This window comes from Scardinius erythrophthalmus (assembly GCF_964197995.2).
Source record: "Scardinius erythrophthalmus genome assembly, chromosome: 17".
Classification (NCBI taxonomy): domain Eukaryota; kingdom Metazoa; phylum Chordata; class Actinopteri; order Cypriniformes; family Leuciscidae; genus Scardinius; species Scardinius erythrophthalmus.
In genome coordinates this window covers 1649767-1666248 of record NC_138237.1, presented here as the reverse complement: position 1 = coordinate 1666248, position 16482 = coordinate 1649767, and the positions used below count along the sequence as shown (strand labels likewise).

Here is a 16482-nt window from a genome sequence, read left to right as displayed (position 1 = left end):
GCATACTACTGGGGTCCTAAGCTGGACCTCATCTCTTCACCACAGCGGTCGAGCAAGCCTAACATGACACAACTACATTTCTGCAGGAAGAAACTTGAACATATTCATTCCCTACTGGGCGAACCACAGCAGACAAACAGCAAAACCACATGTTGAATATGTTTTATGAACAAGGGTTTAAACCAGAAAAAAAACAAAAATGTGGCATACTTTCCTTACTCACTCACACATCATATCCTACCGCTCTGCGCTTTGAGAGAGATGTGGGACACGAGCAGAAAGACCATCTCTTTCCTAATATCTTCATGTTTTCTACTTGTAAAAGGTCTGAGGAGCGGATTTTATCCTCCACAAGTGACATTTAGGCTATGTTTGATTTTGCGCTGCCAGAGAAAGCGAAACTAAATCACCCGCACGTGTGAAACGCACTTTACAAATAAACTTTACGTGCCTTACCAAGTCTACTAACAAGTTCATGTCACATTATTGACTCTATAAGCAAATGGGACTCGACCTCATACTGCTGCATCTGGTTATATCTTAAAACGGGAGAAATAATTCAATATTTACTGTAGATAAGTTAGTCATAATTCACAAAACTAAAAACACACTGTATTTATATGAATAAAACAAATACAACGAAATACTAAATAAACACAGCAAAGAAAAAAAACTGAAAATACAGTATACTGTACTTTAAGATTTACATTTATTAATTTAGCAGATGCTTTTATCCACTTACAAATGAGGAATATCACAAGTAATTTGCCACAAAGCCACAATATTTATAGAATATAATATCGGGTTTATTAGAGAGCTAGATTAGGAGACAAGCAAGAGCAGAGGAGAGATATAGAGATTTATTTGTTGTTGTTTTAAGTGCCTTTTTGGTTTAATGTTGTGTTGTTCAGAAAAGAGTGTCTTCAGCATTTACTGGATAAACTCAGGAGAGATGGGGGGAAGTTTATTTCACTGTGAGATTCTGTAAAGTCAAATCGATTAACAGGAAGTATTGAGGAGGAGTGTTTGTGGTTTCAGAAACTGACTGTGTGTGTATAATTCTGAAACTGATCAGCCTATCAGAAGCCAGAGGGAGGAGTTTAACCTTCACACTAAAAGCTGATCTTTCTGAACATTTTATCTCTCAGATCTGCGCTGGATGTGTCCTCTCTTCTGCTCATCACAAGGTGATTAAACACTTTATCTTTAGTTGTTTTGTAAAGAGATTTTTCGGTTACTCTATATTTTAAGGTGTCAGTGTTACAGTGTAATTATATATTTATTGTTTTATTTACCTTTTACCTATTTACCTATTTTACCAGGAAGTAATATAGTAATATTTTACAAGAGAGACCTGGCCAAGGTAGCAGCCATACAGGAAGACAACATTAATAATAATAATAATAATAATAATAATAATACTATATTAGAACATAGTATCCTCTCAACAAAAACCATCACAAGCCTTCATTACCACTGTCTTTATGATGCCTTTAAATTCACCAATAGACACCAATCTGTAGCTTTAGATCTTTTTACGTGCTGTGTGATTTTAAGATACTACATTTATACCTACTATAGGATTAGGGTTTGGTTGAGGGTTAGTTGCATGTAATTATGCACAATTTACTGCATGGTAAGTACATGTCATATATGTAGCAAGGACACTCTAAAATAAATTGTTACTGATTTTTCCAAAGACAAAGATATCCAGACATTAATGTCTCTATTATAGTGAAACTGAAATGTAAACCTGTATTGCTCAACAATCATTAACTGATGTCAAACTTCACTCTGAACTGAACTACTGTATTCTCTTGAACAGATATTACCAAAGGCAGAATATATGAGAAATGGGAGAACTTGAATGGAGCTTCACAAACTACAGGATAATGAAACATGTGGACAAGAGAGAGAGAGAGAAGAATGGGGAACCAAAAGGACAAAACATTACAATCTAATGAACCAAAACAGAAGAACACACTGAGTCTAGTCAGACGAAGCAGCATTGATAGCAGAAAACCAAACTGTGAGTATTTATGATGTTTAATATCAAACTGTCATATTTCATCATCATCAGTGTTTCATCTTCTCTGGTGTCTGAATGTGTCACATCAATTATAAACTATTACTTTTCATTCACTATACAGTATAGGAAAAGCAACTTTGTGATCAGAAGTTTATATTTTGTCTATTTGGGATTAAAGTGGGATTAGTCAGGTCGGGGAACCCTCACGTTTAGTGTAGGTGCAACAGGGGAAATGACCCACCGTAAGACAACATATTGAGTATTGTGGTATAGCAATACTTTTTGGGACAAGAGTGTCACTGTGGCACCAAGTATCACAATACTTATTTACTTGATATTTTAATGGCTTTATTTTGGTCCATCTACATCTACACTGATATGATGATGATACTGTGTTAAAATTGCTGAACACCACGATAAGGAACACAACCTTGTTTTTCACAATGTAAATTCAAACGTAAAAATAGCTGAAGACACCTATAACAGAAATAAATCACAACCACAGTTATGTAAATTTGACATTAGCCTACTTCACCTTTGACCTTTAACTCCACTGCGACATCCACTTGCTCTGGCTAGAACAGCGACTGGCAGGGGCAACAATCCAGCCCTGGCACTATAGCCACACCAGCCCACATTACCCCCCACAGCACCACCCACAGTAACCCCCCCCCCCCACACACACACACAGCCCACAATACCCCCCCCCCCCACACACACACACACCAGCCCACATTACCCCCCCCCCCCCCAACACACACACACACATTGTCAGTGACACGGATTTATTAATTGTGGCTGTTTGAGCAGGAATTGCTATAATCTGATGTGTGTGTTCTTCATTCACAGTTTCTCATGTTTCACCGAATCATTGTGATGTTTTAGAGTCACAGAAAAGGTGAGACACACACAAATACAGAGAAATAGAGAGAAACTGAAGCAGAAATCTGATGTTATATTGATCTTTGTGTTATATTTCTGTGTTTCTCCTTTCAGAAAGCAGCAGTGTGATTCATCTAACCTGATAAATATTCTCCATCATGTTCCTTTCTCAACTAATAATAAGTTCATGGTTCAGACACTGTTACTGTATATAAGATGAATGTGTATGAATGGATTTTATATTAAAATATTTCATTTTTGGATTTACTTTATTCACTCCTTTAGTTGGACAGATTTGTAAACATGTTCCAAGCTTCTTGTAAAAAATAATAAATACAAAAATGACCTAAACTGTTAGTTTTATGTTTCTTTTAAGGTTTTGTTTGTTTTTTACGAACACTTTTTAAACTATTTCAACATCCAGCACAAGATTAAAGAGATGAGCTCAGGAGGTTTCAACTATTACAATCTTCCTGGACACCAAATAAACAGGGAATGGAATATTCTATCAAAGCGAATCAAACCAGAGCTGTTGTGATGTTCCAGCGTCTGTTTAAGAAAGTGTCAGGTTGACTCAGCTCATTGTTTGTTGCTTATACACAGCACAGAAGGTTGTGGTTTAAATAGATTCGTGTTTCACGGATGAGGTGAGACTCACACATCATATACAAAGAGTTCTTGTGACACGTGATATCAACATAACTGTTTTCTCTTTAGTTGTGTGAATATTTGTCTAACCAGCATTAAATTAAATGTTTTTTTTCATATTATACATATTTTGAATTAATCTCTGTAATGAAGCTTTACAGAACTGTATGATTTAACATTGATAATCATTTAATTTTAGAACACAATGTAGAATAAGTTTGAGAAAATACAGAAATATGAACTGGAATAAAATATTTTTTTGGAATGACTTTTCAGAAAGTATTTCACCGTAATGAATCTGTTCAACTGAACAAAAGAATAACATTGGTTACACTTCATGTACAAATAAATATGAATGTGTTTACTGGAACAGTTTGTATATTTTCTTGTTGTATTTTGTGTTTCTATGACCAAAGCTCAGTGAGAAAAAAATGTTTTCATCAGTGAATCTTTTAATAATCAGAGATCAGTTGTGACTGATGATAGTGCTGGTGCTTCTGAACAAGATCAGACATGATGAACTCCTCGAGAGCAAAACCACTGCTGTTGAAACACTGTTTTATGACTTTGTGTCATATGTTCTATTGAATGCAAAATAACTGAAACATGACAAGTGTAATGAATTAGCTCTATGAAATATTAATAATCAATAATAACTGGTTATAATTATGAATATTTGGATCAGTTAATAAAATTAACTTATATGTGCTCTAAGTGATGTCACGCGTTTTTTAGGCCAAAACATTTTTTGTCACATACAGCAAACATCTCCTCAGCATCCGCTCGCTGCCTGTGCCCTGAACACACTGTGAAGACACGCGGTCTCTGTAGAAACCACAGCTCCACAAACGGCAACAAAAACACACTGAGCCATCTGCACCATGACACATAACACACTGTTCCAGCCAATATCCGACAAGAATGGTTTGTGGTGTGGTCTGGGGGGCTTGTGCGCAGATGAGGAGGATGTCGAGCTAGCCTCCGTTTTGTTTGACAATACTTTAAACGTTAACAAGAAGTGACGTCACCCAACATATTGTTAATTGTTTAATAATATAAATAATAATTAATTTAATAAATAATTTATTGAATATAAATATTCAATTCCGGGGAAGGGAAATGTCTTTCTTACTGTACAGTACTAAGAGCCTGTAGTCAAAATCTAAACCGTAAAGTAAACTTTGTTGCAAGCAGAGAATCAGAACCAAATACATATTGTGCACAAGTTTTATTAACTAAGTCACAAACATAACTAAACTAAACAAACACACATACATGCATAGGAAAAATGGTGAGTGATATGGAACCGGAAGCAGGAAATGGAACAATGGAAAAGATCCACTTAACTATGAAAAGAACCATCAGCTTATCATTATCAGATCTCCTCTTTAAAATGATACTCGCATGGTCTGTGCAGTGGACACAATTCTTGAAGTGGTTGGAAAAGGATGTTGATGATTCGGTGAGTGTCAAGCTTTGAAGTTGCAATCGATTTCTTCTCCGTAGGATGAAGAAGATATGATGAACTTGAGTGGTTTGTTTGACTCTGTTCTGGTTGAAGGTTTTCTCTCTCCATGAGCTCATGGCTGGAGTGCAGATTGTGACCCGCCGGCTCTGGGCCGGAGAGGACACGCAGAGCAAATGGTGGGAGTTGCGATGGACTTCTTCTGTATTGAATGAAGACGTTGAACTCCAGAGGTTGTCCTTGATGCTGTTGTGTTTGAGAGAGTCCTCTCTCTCCTGAGTGAGCACATGGCTGGTGTGAGTCGAGGCCTGCTGAGGCCACGCTGGACAGCACAGCACCCTGAACTTACAGAGAAGACCAAGAGTTGATCGTTGCCCATTCAGTGATGGTAAGGTTGCAGTTTTCTTCTGAGTTGGATTGAAGAAAAGACAGTCTGACTCCTTTGGGAGAGTGAAGGCATAGCAGGTGGTGTTCACTGACATCAACCTGAAGAAGCAGCAGTGAAGGCCAGAAGAAGAGAGGAGGGTCACTGTGAACTTGTCTCTAATAAAGCCTGAGAAAGGCCCCGCCTCTCCGGGTTTGCTTGACCAATGAGAAGGGTGGAATTTCCAAGCGGGAAGATTCCTCTGTGGTTGATTTATGAATCTTTGTTCTAAGCGTGCTCATCTGCATGTGCAGCTGGATTGGTAATAATAAAATGTTGCACAGCTCTCGACATATCATGTACACAATCATTTTGATCTTCAAAGTACCAATTTATAGAGACCAAACATGGTGGCCATTGATTCTATTGTAAAATACACAGCACCAACAAAATAATATATTAAAAGACATTACACAAGAGTCAGACAGTAAATCATTCACAAAATGTTCTGGGATGCATGCTCATTTATATATATGTTCATCGATAAATGAATGCAGGGAAGTCTGTGCTAATGTCTGTTCTAATGGCAGGGCTCTGTTCACATTACTAACGGCCTTAAAACCACTTATCTGATCTTGGTCAGGGTAACTAAGACCTTCTTGCCCTTGTTGGGGGGGATGGGCCACAGATCCCAGAGTGAGTTTTCAATATTAGTTGCTTCAGTTTTGAAGCAACCAAAGAGTTTTTTAAGGGAAAGAAGTGGAATGTTATGCAATGGCCAAGTCAATCACCTGACCTGAATCCGATTGAGCATGCATTTCACTTGCTGAAGACAAAACTGAAGGGAAAATGCCCCAAGAACAAGCAGGAACTGAAGACAGTTGCAGTAGAGGCCTGGCAGAGCATCACCAGGGATGAAACCCAGCGTCTGGTGATGTCTATGCGTTCCAGACTTCAGGCTGTAATTGACTGCAAAGGATTTGGAACCAAGTATTAAAAAGTGAAAGTTTAATTTATGATTGTTAATCTGTCCCATTACTTTTGGTCCCTTAAAAAGTGGGTGGCACATATACAAACAGTTGTAATTCCTACACCGTTCACCTGATTTGGATGTAAATACCCTCAAATTAAAGCTGAAAGTCTGCAGTTAAAGCACATCTTGTTCGTTTCATTTCAAATCCATTATGGTGGTGTATAGAGCCAAAAAGATTAGAATTGTGTCGATGTCCCAATATTTATGGACCTGACTGTATTTTAAGTAAAATCAATTTAATTTAAACTTATGATAGCTATTTTAAAGTGCACTAACAATGAACTATTTTTTAATGCGTTAAAAATGTACTTGTAAGAAATACACTAATAAAACACTTCTGTGTATTTTTTCAATAGTATATCTTATTTCTATGCACTAAAAATACATTTAAAATATCAATGTTATTTAGTATACTTTCGCAATTATACTACTTAAGTAAAAATATACTTTTTATTGGTGTATTTATAGTGTATAATTTTTACATTTTTCTTTAGCACAAAAAAATAAGAATGTACTACAAATGTACTTTCTTGTATTTAAGTGTTTTTTTAGTGCACTCAAGTACACTATTTTCACCTGGGTGTACAACAGAGGGAAATGTCAAAACGTCATACTGTGTTGTAATAAAAAACATCTAGGTTACGACCTCTCTTCCCTGAGAACAGGGAATGAGACACTGCATCGATGACGCTATGAAGAACACCCTCCATGTGAACCGGTGTTTGAAAAGCTGTACAATCACGGCAATAGAATTGAACTGCCGACAGCCTATGACACTACCAGTGCGACTCAGAAGAATGAAAGAGGCGCCTAGAGAACATCGTTCCCCAATAGCATCATCGAAGCAGTGCAAGTTCCCTTTTGAAAGGGAACAGTTACTTTTTTAACAGAGGTTAATTTTGCTTTAATATAAAAATAAACTCCTCTTTTTCCCCTTTCATAGACACTGTGATCAAACAATTTCCAACACGTCTGAGATGCGAGCACTGATTCGAAGGAAATGCAACAATGAGACAAACTCAAAGACCAATCACTCCAATTCACTTGAATGATGAAGATGGTTTGAGTTGTAACAGTACTGTAACTGTTTGCAGCTATTAATGACAGCACTTTATTGACTGTAGTTAGGTTTACTGACTCAAGTTTGTTTTTTTATTGTTGTTTATAATACCTCTGCAGATCACTGTATTTTATGTTAATGTATTTTTTTACAGTTTACATATGCTGCTGTAATCATGTACACTGGTACAATGGGTGTAGTATGTTAAAGTGTGTGTGTGTGTGTGTTTTATACAAATATGTTTTACTGTGTTTTACGGAATGATCATTTTTCACTGTATTTGTACATTAAAATATATTATTTTCATACTGAATGGTTTTATAAAAATGTATTTTTATTATACTAATAGTGGTTCTTATAGTGTTCTGTAATAAGCTGATATTATATTTAAAATATACTGGGAACACATTAATGTGAAGCTAAAAATATACTTAAGCTGTAGTTCTAAAACATATTTAAAGTGTATTAAAAATACAATTTAAAGAAGTGCTATTAAATTACACTAAATGTACTTAAAATAGGTCCATTTTAACACAATTAAGTATATTAAAATATATTACTAGTACCTTAAAATTGAACTTAAATACATATTAAAGTACATTTAGTATACTTTAAGATGTCTCAAAATAACACAATTAAATATATAATTAATACAGTACACTTAAAATACATTAAGTATATCAAAATAAGCACAATTTAAATATATTTCCTTTTCACCTGGGAATGCTGTTGCTCTGGCCTCTGAATACCTCAGATCTCAGTCTAACTGAGCTTCTGTAAGAAGTGCTGGACATCAGGTTTGATCCACAGCTCCACCTCACAACCTGAAGCTCCTGGAGGATCTGAGGATCTGGAGGATCTGCTGCTCACGTCACGGTGACGTCAGTAACCGAATATTCTCCACTGGGAAATTGATTTTTAATGATAACTTTTAAACCTTTAAACTAAAGACAGTCCTACTGTGATCTACGAGCTTGTTAATCGATAGTAATTGCTTCTGTTGAAGCTGTTAGCCTGCATTATTTCAACTTAGTTTTAAAATAATTGTTTAACATATACATAGGCCTACACACACACACATATATATATATATATTGCACACACACACACATGCATATGTACTCTGCAACTGTGACAGATGGAAATAATGTGTTTTATCAGTAAGTCATAGCAAGCATTTGAGTAAGTAGAGTATGGGTTAATGGGTTCATAGTAAGGTAATTTTGCCATTCTCACAGTTAAATGGTATATCATATATTATGGTTAAAGTTGTTACTGTTAGTTGCAGCAGTTACAGTACAGTACTTTTCTTATTTCTTATTTTTCATGTGCAAAATGTCATTCTAACAACATCAGCAGTAAGTGTGAACAAGAGTGTTGTAGTTACTAGAGGGCTCCAGCAGGGGGATCGTGTGAGCTATGTTACGGTGCACCTCGCGTCCTCCCTTCAGTCATTACACACATGATCTGAGGAAAGTTTGTGTCTGTGCATCTTTCATTCAACTATTCCCCTTTTCATGTACAAATCTTTTATAATACGTGTTATTGTTTACCAGGGTATTATGTGAATGGGTACATGTGTCGAGGAGAGTGTTTTTAGCACAGTTAGTCGAACATTGTGAAGTTAAGACGTCAATTACATGACGATGAGTAAGCTAGCAAAATGAGCCTTTAGCAATGTTAACCGCGTGGATGAAAGAACGGCCCTTAGTAGCTATGCAGTGACGTTGCACTTGTCGTAGTTTTGGTCTGTAAGTTATACGGTTCTAAAATATACTGAGTATTATTAGAGGTGTAAAGTGTTATGCATGTATGTTATCAGCATAATTGTGTTTTGTATCTCTTGTGTATTGCCGTATTTACTCTGTAGTTAAAAGTGGGAAATACTTCTGCAGGTATAATTGCTGACTAGAGATAATGGCTGTTTCTCAATTCCAAGAACGCAGAGAACGGACTTGTGTTCTCGTGGAGACCGGTCTTGCCAAGCTTCCTTGGAAGAACGAACTCGGAACCGGCCGCAATGACTTCTGGGACACCAGGCGAGTACTAGCTCAAGTCTGCATTCGATGCATCCTCGGTATCAAGAACACATCCGGGTTCTTTCATGCGTCCTCTGTACTTGCGTTCTTGAGAATTGGGTCTGAACTTGGGTCTGAGTTGATACGAGTGTTACATTCATTAGCAGATGAAGTGGAGCGTGGACAGAGAAATGGTAGTGTTTCCGAAGAGTATTACGCGTCTGCAGGTGATAGAACCAGTACGATGTTGGAGCGTCTGGGAGAATGATCTGCCTTATCAGGCGTCAATGCTGATGCTGGACTGTGTTGATGGTTTCGTTTTGTATGAAATATTATCATTGTCTGATACATGCTTATCTTTATTCTTATTACTATTAACTTTGATACCCAATAATGTTGGAGATCCTATAGTTTTTCCTTACAAATGCATTGGCCTATTACTCTGAGATCACATAATATGTATGACAAAGCTCCATTGGTATTCGGTATTAATAGCTACCGAAAAACGTGACCGCTCTTTAATAACTGACTGTAATGTAGGGGGGCTGAGTGACCTCAGAATGAGGTTTATTACAATAAATATTATTTTAATATTTAAGAAACCGAAGCAGCACAAAATAAACGTTTATCGGCGCAAATTAGCACAAACATATGATAATTTTGGGTGAACGTTGAGCAGGTGACGTCATCATCTATAATTCGGTCTAATATTTCAAAAACTGAAGCAGCACAAACAAAACCGGCACAAACCGAACAAGATCTATTTTATTTGGAGCATGTGGCGGCCTGGGTGACAGAATTACCTATAAATATTATTTTACTATCTAAAACACAGAAGCAGCACAAACAAACAAAAATTACAGCACAGACTAAGTAAAAACGATTGAGCCTATTTTGTGTTGGGGGCGGGGCCAACTTCACGCAGTGATTGACAGGGCGGGGCGGGGCGGGGCGGGCACGTGATCGGCTCAGAATGCATTTTCAAATTGCACATTGAATTTTGCTACATTCATTGCGTAACACTTAATGGAAATGCAATCGCAAGTGTCTTAACTGTGAGTGTAAATGCAATTAAGAAAAAATAACATTTAAATTACAATTTTGCTACAGTTTTTGCTTGAACATGTTAAACATATCTAATCATTTCTGTAATACATTTTAATTTTGCAACTTATAAAGCGTTAAAATATGTATTCAATTTTCATATTAAAACTAGTGTATGAAATGGCAAATGTAAATTATATAATTGAATTATCATTTTCATTTTGCACCAAACGTTGCACAAATGATGGGAAAATTAAAATTTAATTACAGAAATGCATTGCCATTTTACATATTGCATTGTTTTGCATATTACATTTCAAATAGAATATTGCTACCCATATGCTTCCATACTCATAGGCCTAAGTTTAACACAGGGCTCAACGCTAAGGGTTTTTAAACATCCCTGCAAAAAAAACATTCACTTCCTTGTCACACCGAGCAGCTTACAGTCATAAACACACACATGTCCATAAACACACAATGACACAACCATCTAACACTTAAAACAAAGCCATTTGTGTTACCCGAGTATGAGAGAAAGAAAATGTTCAACCCCCCCAAAAAAGTACCGCAAGGGAGAGCTGTGAGAGAAATGAAACCCGACACTAAAGAACAGAGTAAACCTTGAACGTTTTGCATCATGATTTAGCAGCAAACTCAAGCAAAGAGATCTTTAGTCTGAAACACTGTTCAAAAATACCTAAAATAAAATACAAAAATATTCACCCACATGCTTGCTGTATGTTCAGGGCTGTGTCACTGAGACAATTGAAGAAAATAAAAATAAAAATCAACTTTTATCATCAGTAATGGAGCCCTTCAGACACAGTGGCCTATACCAGTGTTAAAGCGCTATATACATGAAGATGACTGACAGTGTCTTGACTCTTGTCAGCCCTGATTCGTCTCATGTTTCTTTGCTGGCTTTTCGTGAATAACTGATGAATTCATGACATAAAAAGAGATTACTAATACAGAACATCAAGACCGGCAGCATGTAAATTATAAATCAAACACAAATATAAATTATTTAAACTAAAGCCCTATTCGGACAGGACTAGTGTAACATGGAGAGGTAAAGAGTAATAATTATCAGAGCTTCTCTGTGATTTTAGTCCTGTCCGAATGTGCATCTCAGTGATCATGACGGACAATATCAGTAAAGATTACGGCGACTTTTACCTTCAGTAAAAAGGTCCGGAAAATGACCTCAAGTAATACTAATCCAGTGCGTAAATATTTCATCTATTCCTGTTAACAAGTAGTTTTCCACGGTTTTTCAAGTATGGAGGCGCTTGAAGAAGCATCAGTGTGTTCTAGACGCTGGAACGAGTCTGTGGCAAAACTCAAGAGTTTCACACACACCATCAGATCAGAAGAAGATCGACAGCACTCGTTAGAGGCACGAAACATCTTTTAGCGTTAGAGCCTATTACCAACACAATCCAATCTGAAGTATCGTTCAACCGGACATAACTGTTTTATATATATAAATATATGTTTGCGCATGTGAGATCAGGAATCAGCGTAACACACATGATGACAGGAGTGACGGCGATGAGCAAATCGAGTTAACCCTCTCACTTCTGTTTATTGAGATCTCTTATCCAGTGTGAACTGGCCATGAGGTAAAATACATTACTGCATCTACCCTTGTAAAGCTAATCTTGTTAATTAAGTACATTTTGGAACCAACAAGAAGGGCATACAGAGATTATCTAATAATCATAATTTTAATAACAAAAATGTCAATGCAATAAAACGAAGACAGAACAGAGAATATTGAGTTTGGTTTGTTTCTTTGCCGTTACATCACGTGATCGTGGGGAATTCCCTGATGTTGAGTAACTTTTGTTGTTTTTCTCCGAGTGTTTTAATGTATATAGTACTCTTGTCTCATGGCTCTGGGGAATACTTGATTCTGATTGGTCAATCACACCATCCAGCATGTTACTGTTATTCCCAGATAACAACCGCTGGAAAAGGGTAATGCTCATCAGCGCTGTACACTAGCTAAACATGATTCTGTGGGGAAGTAAATACTACAGAAAAGCAAATGTAATTTCTTCATGAAAAAGTTAGTTCAGGCAAGATAAAAAAAAAAAAATTAAATCCTATATTAGTACTCTATTCAAGCTTGTAGAAAGTAAAGTGTAATTGAAACTTGCCGGCCCAGAAAGTTAGTAAAGACATCATTAAAATAGTCCAAGTGACTACAGCGGCTCAACCTTAAGCTTATCAAGCGACGAGAATACTTTCTGTGCGCAAATATATAATGTTCTTGTGTGTGTTTCTCTGAGTGAGTTCACAGTGTAGCAGCGTAACGCTTCTGAGACTAGTAGTGAGACTACATTAGTGATGATGATGATGATGATGAAGATGTTCAGGTCTTCAGCTGCTGATGGATGTCAGTGATGATGATGTCGATGATGATGATGATGATAATGATGATGAAGATGTTCTTGATGAACATGATGAAGGGTTTGATGAGAATCTCTCCTCAGTTTTGACATCAGAATCAAACTTTACAGGCTCGTCTGGATCACAGGAGACTAGAAATCACAAATATATACCAGATTATAATAATAAATTATTGTTGAATATAATATATTGAGTTTATGGGATATTGTTCTTGTTGATATTGTTGGTGTAGCACTTTCCCAACTGTGGGTTATTTGTAAATCTGACAACAAGACTAAAATATGATGAAGGATTAAAGTTCAGTAATGATCAAACACTCACAGTGTGGCTTTATTTTTTCCATACTGTCACATCTATTACGTCTCTGTCCTCTTTCCTCTGGTGATTCACTGGTGTGTGTCTCATTTCTGTCCTCCATTTTTCTCTCAGTCTTCTTGTTTTCTGCTGATCTGTGATTTCTGCTGATTTTCTTTCTCCTCTTCATTTGAATCTGTTCAATCACACAGATGACAAACAGTTTAGATGAAGCTAGATTAATGTAGTATCAAAGAACATCAAGATTCCCAGCTGAAAGAACAACAGAGAGGAACATAAGAGTGGAGTAAACATTAACCATCAGCATTAGCCTTTCCTCATGTCCCTATTCATCCGTCTAAAGATATGAGAACAAGAAATAAGGAACTGAAGAAAGATGATTTTGTATGAATTGATAAAGCGCATCTTTAAAGAACAAGAAACCAAAGAAATATGTTGTTGTATATTGAAGTAAGTTTCTCTGATCAGTCAATCATCACTAAAGCACATCTGTGTGATCATCATAGAGCTCTTAAAGAGACAGTTCACCAAAACTCATCATTCTCTCTTCATTCACTCAGCTTATAACTATGAAGTGATTAAAGGGGGGGTACAATGGTGTTTCATGTATTCAGAGTTGTTTACAGTGTTAAAGAGATGGATTCTCATGCTTAACATGGCCAAAGTTTTTAAAAAATATTTTGGACGGATAACGGAGAATTTCTGTGCCTTCCGGGTTGGTACAAGTTTCGGCTGTTTTTTTTTAATGACGTAGACCAGAGTGGAACTCCTTATATGAGCATTTCTCTCGGAAAAGCTCGCCCGCGCACACGTCGACCAGAGGAGAGCGAGACCGCGCACATCAACGCGCTTCAACAGGAAATCATCGGCAGTGCTGCATAGTGTCTCCAAAGTGTGTTTTTGGATGTGAGGGAAAGCTTACCATGTTCAGCTTCCCAAAGAACCCAGCGTTAGGAACAGTGGATGCAGATTGTTTTTGCGGGGCAAAAACGCGTTGTGTAGACTGTCTGTTCCCTGCATTTCGATGATGAATGTTTTATAAACAAAGCCCAGATCGACGGATTCTCTCTATGGCTCTGGCTTCGCCCACACGGCCCGCCTCCAGACGCTCGGGTTTTTCCGGAAAGACTCGGTACAGCCTATCTTTCTTTTATAAATATAATAAAACTAAAGACTTTTTGGAGATATGAAGGATGCAATACTACTCTATAGGTACTCAAGATTAACAGGAGATTGAGTGAAAATGAGCATTTCACCCCCCCTTTAAACAACAGTTTTCTGTTTTCTCCACGTATACACGTGCATCTATCTAATCTTTCTTTATATCTTTCTAACTATATGCAGCATTTAGCGCTCGCTCTTCCTCCAAAACGTCTCTATGCTTGTTATTCAGCTGTAGTGATAATATCACACATATAAGGGTGTCTCACACATCAGTGTTTAGTGCTCCATATTGCTAACATCGCCCCATTTTGAATAAAAATACATAAATATACTAAAGTACTTTGTAACATTGTAACTGGAGTAGTTTTTCAGCAAACTACTTATTTACTCTTACTGGAGTCATTTTCCAGCTACTTACTTGTAGCCTACTCCATTATTTCATAAGTAGCAATACTTATACTAAAGTACATTTTGTTTAGTACTCTTTCCACCACTGCAAATACGTGCACACAGGACTGGACTATCCAAATCAATCTTAAACAGTTGAACTTCAAAACGGGATTCAACCCATCTTTACAGTATTTTCAGAAGTCTGTGATGATGAGAAAGACATGTCCGCAACCAAATCAAAGACTCGGAGGTTACAGTGGTTTACTTCTCGTTGACGAGGACTCCAACATGATCTCATGAAACTGCGTATCTATACCACACATTTTATTTCTCGTGCCATTTATACGCCAAAAATACACACTGTAAACCCCTTGGGGATGATTAGAAGTGTGTGCGTGTTACACGTCATAAACTGTCAGTATAATATGCACGCATAAAACCATTTTCGGCGCAGGCTATACATGGCACGAGAGATACAATTCGTTGTATAGATACACACTTTCATCAGATCGGGCTGATATATCTTATGTCTAGACGATATAAAAACTGAATCCAAAAAAAAAAAGAGTACCTTATTAGGAAGATGAGCAGCTGACGTTGACTGTCCCAATAGATTATCCAGATCGTAACTCTGAAGAACCAAGATTATAGGCACCTTGATTCAAGTAGATATGAAGTGGATCTTCTGAATGACAGCTCAGGGTTGTTGTCATACAACCGAGAGGCGTATAGTGCGAAAAGTGCAAGTGTTTTCAGTTCTCAAGTTCCTCCAACAGTTTTCTGTAACGTCTTTTTCTTCTAGGAAAGCCACAGTTGCAGCACAATAGACATTTGATAGAGCCGTTGTTGTAATGGATAAAGTAAGGTAAATTATCCTTCTTCCTGTAGCCTATATTCAGTAAATGAAAAGTTATAGTTTAGAATTGATTTTACACATTCAGACACCAGAGAAGATGATGATGATGATGATGATGAATGATATATAACAGAGTTTGATCTTAAACATCAGAAATACTCAGTTTAGTTTGTCACTATTAATGCTGTTTTGTCAATTATCAGCGCCTTTTATGTTTGTTTTTGGTTCAATATATTGTATTAGATCATGTTTAGCATATTTAGTCTTTTTTTGCTTGCCATTTCTCTCTCTCTCTCTCTCCGTATGTGTCTGTAGTTTGTGATATATGTGTTATATAGCCTATATTCTCAAATGCATTCATTTCTCATGAAAAAACTCCACTTCAGTTTCACTAAAATATAGAAAGACAAATGTCCATATTTAAATAAATGAATACAATATTTTCTCACAGAACGAAAGAGAAAGTGTTAGTCACCTTGTGCAGAGCAGAGGAAGCGTCTGGATAGAAACACAGCTCAGAATGACAGAAAGAGTGACTGTGAGCTCTTCTCCTCGCTCATACACACGCCTCCTCTTCCTCTTGTTATGTTATATGAGTGTATGGGACGCTCAAGGGGTGTAGTCAACATTTCAGACAATACTGAACAAACCAGGTGATCTTTATCTTTCTAGAGCAAGCGGTTTGTGAATCCTGCACTGAACTTTGAGATCTGAGAAGCAGTCCAGTGGCGGAGCTAGACTTTTAAAACAGGGGTGGCAAAGGGCTGGCAAGGTATTATTTTGGGGGGTCAAT

The 16482-nt window shown here is 37.0% G+C and overlaps 2 long non-coding RNA genes across 2 annotated transcripts; one reads left to right on the top strand and one right to left on the bottom strand.

The window, feature by feature from the left end:
- Positions 1-1130: 1130 nt before the first annotated feature.
- LOC308705677 lies at positions 1131-3927 on the top strand. Its single transcript, XR_014031951.1, has 4 exons — positions 1131-1187; positions 1826-2029; positions 2879-2927; positions 3026-3927. It is a non-coding gene; the product is annotated as an uncharacterized lncRNA (long non-coding RNA).
- Positions 3928-10246: 6319 nt separating this feature from the next.
- On the bottom strand, positions 10247-16211 carry LOC308705215. The gene is made up of 4 exons (XR_014031890.1): positions 16165-16211; positions 15405-15722; positions 13286-13454; positions 10247-13095 (listed from the first exon to the last, which is right to left on the bottom strand). It is a non-coding gene; the product is annotated as an uncharacterized lncRNA (long non-coding RNA).
- Between the last annotated feature and the right edge of the window lie 271 nt (positions 16212-16482).